The sequence below is a fragment of the Nannobrachium achirus genome, assembly GCF_963921795.1.
Source record: "Nannobrachium achirus genome assembly, chromosome: 5".
NCBI classification, from domain to species: Eukaryota; Metazoa; Chordata; class Actinopteri; order Myctophiformes; family Myctophidae; genus Nannobrachium; species Nannobrachium achirus.
Window position 1 is genome coordinate 54,276,591 of NC_137814.1, and position 8,082 is coordinate 54,284,672.

Here is an 8,082-nt window from a genome sequence, read left to right on the forward strand (position 1 = left end):
AGCATACATTATGTGATACATATTAACATACCCAGCAGCTTAAAAAGTAATACAAATCAGAGCCATCAGTTTACAGTTACAGTTTACAGTTTAGGCATTTAGCAGACGCTTTTAATCCAAAGCGACTTACAATAAGCAGATACAAAACATCACAAGATAATATGTCAGTACATCAACAGCAATATAACAAGTGCAAATGGATATCTATCTAGAAAAAAACACAATAAAATCAAAGTTCTAAAAAAAAAACTAAAAACAAATGCTAACTATCTTCATGTATGGTCATTGATTTTCTGTAGTGCTAAGGCTTTAGGTGGAGTCTGAAGAGGTGGGTCTTCAGTCCACGGCGAAAGCTAGCGAGTGAGTCCGTTGTTCTAAGTGCGACAGGGAGTTTATTCCATCTTTACCAGCTGCTAATTTATATTAAAGTGATGCACACATCAATGCATTACGTTTTAAAGGATATATTGCTGCCCAGTGCCCATGCATAGCCTTAATCTATTCACAGTGATAGTTAACAAAACATCTACTGATGCTCAAACGTGGACACATCATCAGTGTTGTTTCCTGGAGTCACTGGGTGTTTCAACAGACACGCTCCGCCAGGTGACCGACCGAGGCTGATCAGACGGCCTGTGTCCAAGTGGCCTGATGCTATACTGCCCCACTGTCTCTTGGGGGCTTTAGGGTGGCAGGAGGTGAGCTGTTATCAGCTAGCCTGGCACGACCATCCCGAGCTATACGTCATAACCAATGTGCTTCCTTTCTCAGTCTGGTGTCCCTCATTACCTCTCATTACGAGATATTATTTTCTAATTGTCAATTAAATGGCTGCATTTGGAGCGACCCGCCTCCTGATTGGTCGAGCTGCCGCTGCACCATTTTGAAAACAAACATGGCAGCCACCATGTTCGAAGCGAGTTCACAAATCGCAAATAAAAGCTGCATTAAGCAAAGTTATCTTCGCACTTTTGGAATTTCTATCTGGAAAAGACTTTTTCCACCAGTATAACACCTGGGGCGTTATATAAAGAATGAAGCACCACTTGCGGGAATAAACTTTTTACTGTTCAATCAAACATGTGTGTACAGAACTGCAGCCGTTCTAGCCGGTGTTCTCCCCTTTTCTCGCTCTTCTGCTCCCCTAGCTGCTAGGCAGAACCAGCTTTTCGCTCTTGCATTGTTCTGCCGACAATGTTTTGTTGCGCTGATGGCTACTGACTGGGTAAAGGAATGTATGTCAAAGTGAGTAACTAAGTCATGATCGTCATCATAATGAGTTGTCTATGGCCCTGGCCGGGTCCCAGGCTCTCCCCTCCGGAGGGTCTGGCTGTTGCGAGGCTAGTTATCAGCGGGTGTAGGTGATAGGAGGCTCTGGGCACTGTGGGTTGCCTCGGGGCCTGGCTCCTCCTACGCTTTACGAGAAGGGATTTCTGTGCGTTGTGTCATCAGCAGCAAACATCTCATTCTGCATTGATTGCACGTTTTACCTACCGCAGTCTGTAGCTTTAGGTTCTTCCTCACAGAAGAAGTGACAAGAAAATAAGCATTCTGGAGAAAAAAAGAATGTAGCCAGTCCTGTTTTGTTTTACTTCATCGTTACTTCTCTGACATGCACACACGCACACATGCACGCACACAGCACGCACACAGCACGCACACAGGGAGGGATTAAGACTCAAGGAGGACCCTGGTTCAATTATCTTTCTTTTTGTCTTAGGACTTTATATAAGTGAATAATATCTGGAAAAAAAGAAAAAGAAAAAAGAAAACACCAAATCTGCTATTTTCACAGAATGTTTCATTTGTCCCAGAATAGGGATGCTATGCAAATTCAAGTGTGGTTAAATAAAATCTCAAGTTCTTTATATTCAAAGTAGGTCTATAATTATATGATATAAAATGATTGTATGAAGAACATACACCATATTGCCAATGGAGAGGTTATCATTGTATTAATTTAAGAAGAGGCACTCTGTTTTCGTTATAGAGACTCGTCACCAATTGCTTGGTTGTTAAAAGAAGACTGTAAAAGAGTAATTTGTATGGGAGTTATGAGAATAATAGATAATGTGTACAGTCTAGCTGAATTTTGGGAGTATACACTACCATGTATTATTGCAAATGAAGAAACAATTGTTGGTTGCTGGCTTGTTGCTGCATGTCACATAACCAATGTCAAAAATCAGTACAAATATTGAAAGAGATTAGGTAGGTCTGCACATGCCATTGCCACATCATACACAACACACATATGGACAGTGCACAGTACACCTATCATATTGCACTACTACTTGTAATTAAGCTTTATTAACTATAACACATTTCATCACTATATATCCAGACAATTACATATTTTAGCTAAAAAGAAAGAGGCTTTTCGTATTGCCTATACTATCTGTAGGCCTACCCTGGAAATGCTCTTCTATACTCTTGTAGCCTACTTCTTACTGTTGATGGAGCACATGGTTCCACAATTTTGTGATTTCCTCAGAATAGGCTAAGAACTTCCGCCTTGATGTTCAAGGTTGTGCTTTATTGTTACATCTTGTGTACAGGTAGGCTACATTGAGAGTATTTTTTTTTTTTGTTTGGCTTCCTTCCTTTGACATTTATTTGTATTAAAACGCTAATTGGTCATGCCTGTGTGTCTCTGTTTTTGTTAGATGCCTGGTTGTTGCCATCACCTGTTGGACTTTCCATTGACTCTGTGAACATGAAACACACAGTTAAATGGCGCCCTCTGCAGGCACCCTGCAGTACAGCACGTCTCTACTCCGTTCAGTTTCAGGGGTGAGTGAGGGCCTTACACTAGCCTATAAAAACAAAGTAAACATTTTGTTATGGACCCTGAGATTGTTTCAGGGCCCTGTCCCGCCCAGATAATGATTTGCATTATTTATTTGTTTATTGATCCAATAAACAGTACGCACATAGGCAAATACAAATAAATAGGCTACTTAAAAAAATAAATAGCCAATCTCACAAGACTTCATGATGTATGGTTCATTTGAACATTGAAAATGAAAAAGCATTTACAAATACACCACATTCATGATACGTGTGGCAGGGAAACCAGATATAGTACTTATCCTACTTTATTCAATCTTTTCCATCCAGACTTTATTTTGCTGCGCTATACTCCCACAGTTTTGGTGGCACGCACTTGGGCCATATGTCAAATCTACCGGCTTCATCAAGACACGTCATTTTGCTAAGAGATGCGTTGTATATAATATATAATAATATAAGTCAATGGAAAAAAAATACATTTTTTCCATTGACTTTAATTACAAATTAATTTCCCAAATATGGAGATGACTGACATCATAGATGTCTGACATCATGGGCCACATGAGACTGACACAGTATGTTCATATATGGGCATTGCAAGATATGGGCTTAATATTGATGACATTAGGGATCTCCATCCTTATATGGGCATAAAAGGGACAAGCACTGACACAGAGATCGCCATATACAGTACAGCCATTCATTTATTAGTGAATCAATTTTCCCCTTTGACTTGGATGGGGAAAATTCAAATGGTAACTGGTAAGACAAGATTAATTTGCGAGTGTGACTTGCGTCAGGGCAACCACTTGCAATTTCCAATTGCATCTCTCTGGTTCAGGGGTCTTCAACGTTTTCAGGCCATGGACCCCTTAGTTGAGAGAGAGATGACGCAGGGACCCCCATAACCTTTTCATAGATTCCATATTGTTTAATCGTTTGACAGCACAATCATCAGTGTATTTTGGATTCATGTCAATTTATGTTTTCGGATATTCAACCACTTGAGCCATCATACCTCGTAAACTTGACCTTATACTCTGTACTTTGTCTGCTCTTTTTCCCATCTACACCAAACCACTTTGCCGAAAATAGCCGATCTACAAGTAGATGTAGATCGGCTATTTTTGGCTATACAGTTCTCAGAATATGGACACTATAGGGATCAAGTTGTTAGAAAAGGATTAGAAGATTTGGAGGACCCCCTGTGGTAACTCTGCAGGACCCCTTAGGGGTTCCGTCCTGGACCCCCTGTTGAAGACCCCTGCTCTAGTTTATCTCTTTCCTCTCCTTGTCCGTCTCCTTGGTGTCCTGCAGAGAGTATGAGCTGAACTACCTGAACGGGAGCTGGGAAGACGCGCCCGAATGCCAGCGTATCCCTCACACCCAGTGTGACCTCAGCCACGACCTGGGCTCAAACTCAGACTACAACGTCCGTGTCCGAGGACACTGTGGAAGACAGGTGTCACCGTGGGCCGTCCTCAGTGGGCCCTTCAACAGGCGAGACAGTAAGTCATTTATCGCCGTTGTCAGGGTGGAAACCTCGTATCGTATCTCCTTGCTTCATCGTACAAGGCCGTCACACAAAAGTAGTGAAAACAGCAGATCTACAAGCACACAACGCCTCACGGTGCGAGGCGTTGTGTGCTTGTCGATCGGCTGTTTTCACTAGTTTGAATCATTTTTAAAATTAAAAATGCAAAACGAACGCTTTGGACGTACAAGGTTTTCACCAGACAACGGCGTTATGTTTCTGTAGCGTTTTTAAGCAACTCACTTCCAGGGAAAGGCACACTCAACTCCAAGGGAAGTCTTTAGGTTTGGTAAATAGTAAAATGGTGCCTTTATATAGTGTCTTTATCCAAGGCGCTTACAGAGATTGTGCATTACATTCACCCATTCATATACCGATGTTAATGGCGGAGGAAACCATGCAAGGTACCAAAACTGCTCATCGGGAGAAGGGTTTAGAGTCTTGCTCAAGGACTCTTCGACACTAACTCTGGGGTAGCCCGGGGTCGAACTGGGAACCCTTCGGGAACCCTCTAAGACGGCAACTCTACCCCTGAGCCACTGCCAAACCAGTAGTACACCCGAACATTGGCGTGTATGGTTTTGTCCCAGGATGTACTGTAAACCATCCTTCATGGGAGATTTTCTCTATAGCCTTTAATTCAACAGACAGACATATGTATATATTGATGACGATGATGTATTACTTAAGTCGTTCTAGATTAAGAGCGTCTGCTAAATACTTAAATTGTAAATTGTTAAACATGTTATTATTGTGTTATTGACAGCGAACCTGACTGTACCAGAGATGAGTGTGACAGTGATGGGAGAAGGCCTCCAGGTGACCTTCACAGAGCTGCCCCTCCATGCTGCACTGGACATGACCATCACCATCTGGAAGAAAGGACAGCGGCTCCGGGTGAGAGATAAAGGCTTTCTGCTAGTGTAACATGATTAATGCACACATTGTTTTTCATTTATCATGCATCATTCATTTCATTTTGGCCCATTACTTATTATCTTGAAGTTGTTCTAATCTGTGTCCTCCTTGCTTTAACACGTTAGTTCAGGGGTCTTCAATGTTTTCAGGCCAAGGACCCCCTAGTTGAGAGAGAGATGAAGCAGGGACCCCCCCACAACTTTTTCGTAGATTCCATCATTGTTTGACAGCACAATCATCAGAGTTTTTTGGATTCATGTCAATTTGTGTTTTCAGATATTTAACCACTTGAACCGTCAATACTTAATAAACTTGACCTTTCACCCTGTACTTAGTCTGCCCTTTTCCCCCTCTACACCAAACCTCTTTGCCGAAAATAGCCGATCTACAAGCTTGTAGATCTGCTATTTTTGGTTAAAGTTCTCAGAATAAGGACACTAGAGTTCAAATCAGTAATATAGGAGAAAAAATGATTTTTTATCACTCAAAGATTTGGAGGACCCCTTGTAGTAACTCTGAGGACCCCCTAGGGGTCCGAACCCCCCTGTTGAAGACCCCTGCATTAGTTCACACTGTACCTATAACCTGGGTAAAAGTGTGGGACAGTCTAGAGAAGAGTTATGTGTAACACGTGTAACAAGGTGCTACGCTGCTGTGTTGGTTCAAGTCGAAAGAAATTGTAGTAGCCCGCTTATTCCCACTTAGCCCAGAAGGACTGGAGAACAAGTTAGGTTCTATAAGTTTTATAAAAAAATATTGTGAACAACAAACAGCATTAGACGAGGAAATGACTTTTGGCTAGACTGGACAAAAATACATGCCATTATACATGGCAAACGTGTTGAATGACCACGGTTCAAGTTTTACACTCCAAGCATTAAATGAATAGCTACTCTGGAGTTGAGGGAGTTTGCTACTTCTAGCTAGAACCTGGAAATATGTTTTTCTTGTGGGTCACCAATTTCATCCAATCAGGAGAGAGGAGCTTATCCATTTATGAGCTTCAATTGTATAGTCTATCTGTGAAGTACAGTGTTTTGATGTATCTATCTTGTGTATAATATTGGAAGGAAAAAATGTGGCAGTCCTTGACATGAGTTACAATAGGCCTATATAGAGATGAGAATTTAAGCTATGCCCCATATAGCCTTCCTTTTGTGATGCTACAATCAAATAAGTAGGATAGTCAGATCAGATGAAGAGTAGGCCTTCGGGCAGGGGTGGGCAACTTTGATGATGGCGAGGGCCACTATATTTCCACCTTCACTCCAGAGGGCCACACTGCATATTGCTTACGTCCTACTTTGTCGCTTTATAGTATCTCATACAAAAGAAGCAAAAATAGCAGATCTACAAGCTCAAAACGCATCGCGCTGCGATGCGTTTTGAGCTTGTAGATCGGCTATTTTTGCTTCTTTTGAATTGGAATCCTGAATCATTTTTTGTTATTTTTGAATTGGAAACCTGAAATTTGATTTAATTACAATGTAACATTTTGATTTAATTTCAAACGCATTTAGTTATATACTCACTTTATGAACCAAAATACAAATACCTACATTGGACATAAAATAAATACATTTTAATACTACTATAGTAGTCATTAAGCTACGAATATAGACAGAATTAAAGCAGGTCATGTTTGGAATTGTAACAGCTGAAATCAATAATATATCAGTATTCCAGTATTAACCTGCGGGCCGCATTAAGTGAAGGTGGGGGCCGCATGTGGCCCCCGGGCCGCCAGTTGCCCATGTATGCCTTGGCCTATCACTATTATGTCCTCATGACCTAATCACTGTGTGTTCTCATCCTACAGGACATCACCGTGGACCACAACCCGCTCCACATCGCCTCCCTACAGGAGGGGGCTGTGTACTGCATCCAAGCCAGCATCCACCTCGACATAAAGCACAGCAGCAACGACCTGCAGTGTGTCACCATCACTAGTAAGCCAGCACACACATTTGTGACACACGCACGCACTCACACACAAGCAAGGCACATCATCAGATTTCTATAGACCCCTTATCAGACAACGTCACACTGATAAGAACCAGTATGCGCACAGAGGTCGGCACCAAATGAACCACACCGCTCAAAAGATGCAATGGAAAATTGGTCACTGCACTCACAGTAAAAATGCATTCCATCAAACTTTCAGATGCAGTTTTTTCTCCCTGTGTGGAGGAAGGATCTTTACTGTGATCTCCCACTTTTGAAATATGTAGGCCTAATCCGGTCCCACCCTAATTTAAAATACAGAATAAGACAGAATAAAGCCATAATAAGAAATAATGTGTTTGTAATTAGAAATATGTTTTCATTAGACAGAAACAAACAGTTATACCTTAATTATCCCTACATTATGTTCTAATCATTTAACACAGATCTTCTCAGGGTGCCCAACCTCTATTGTATGTCCAGTTTGCGACAGAGCCAAATATCAATTGCTAGATATCTAGAAACGCTCAGGAAGAAATCGCCGAGCGCTATAATCGCGGCCTGATCTCCAATGAAAACATATTATTTCTAATTACAAACACATTATTTCTTATTATGGCTTAATTCTGTCTTATTCTGTACTGTAAATTAGGGTGGGATCCCTAATCCTTGGTTTCTGTTAATTGTAAACAAGAACGGAGGGAGCACTTTATGATCACGGCACCAGAGCTGCTCTTGCTTGTGCAGCTGCAGCCCATCAAGCCTGATGTATGCTCAATCCCGCGACAGTGTTGTGCGCAGAGAACAGGCAGAGAATAGCAGTCCTCTAAGCTCACAACAGTCACATCCGTGACGCGATGTGGGCTTGTACGTCAGCTAAAATCTGTGCACAA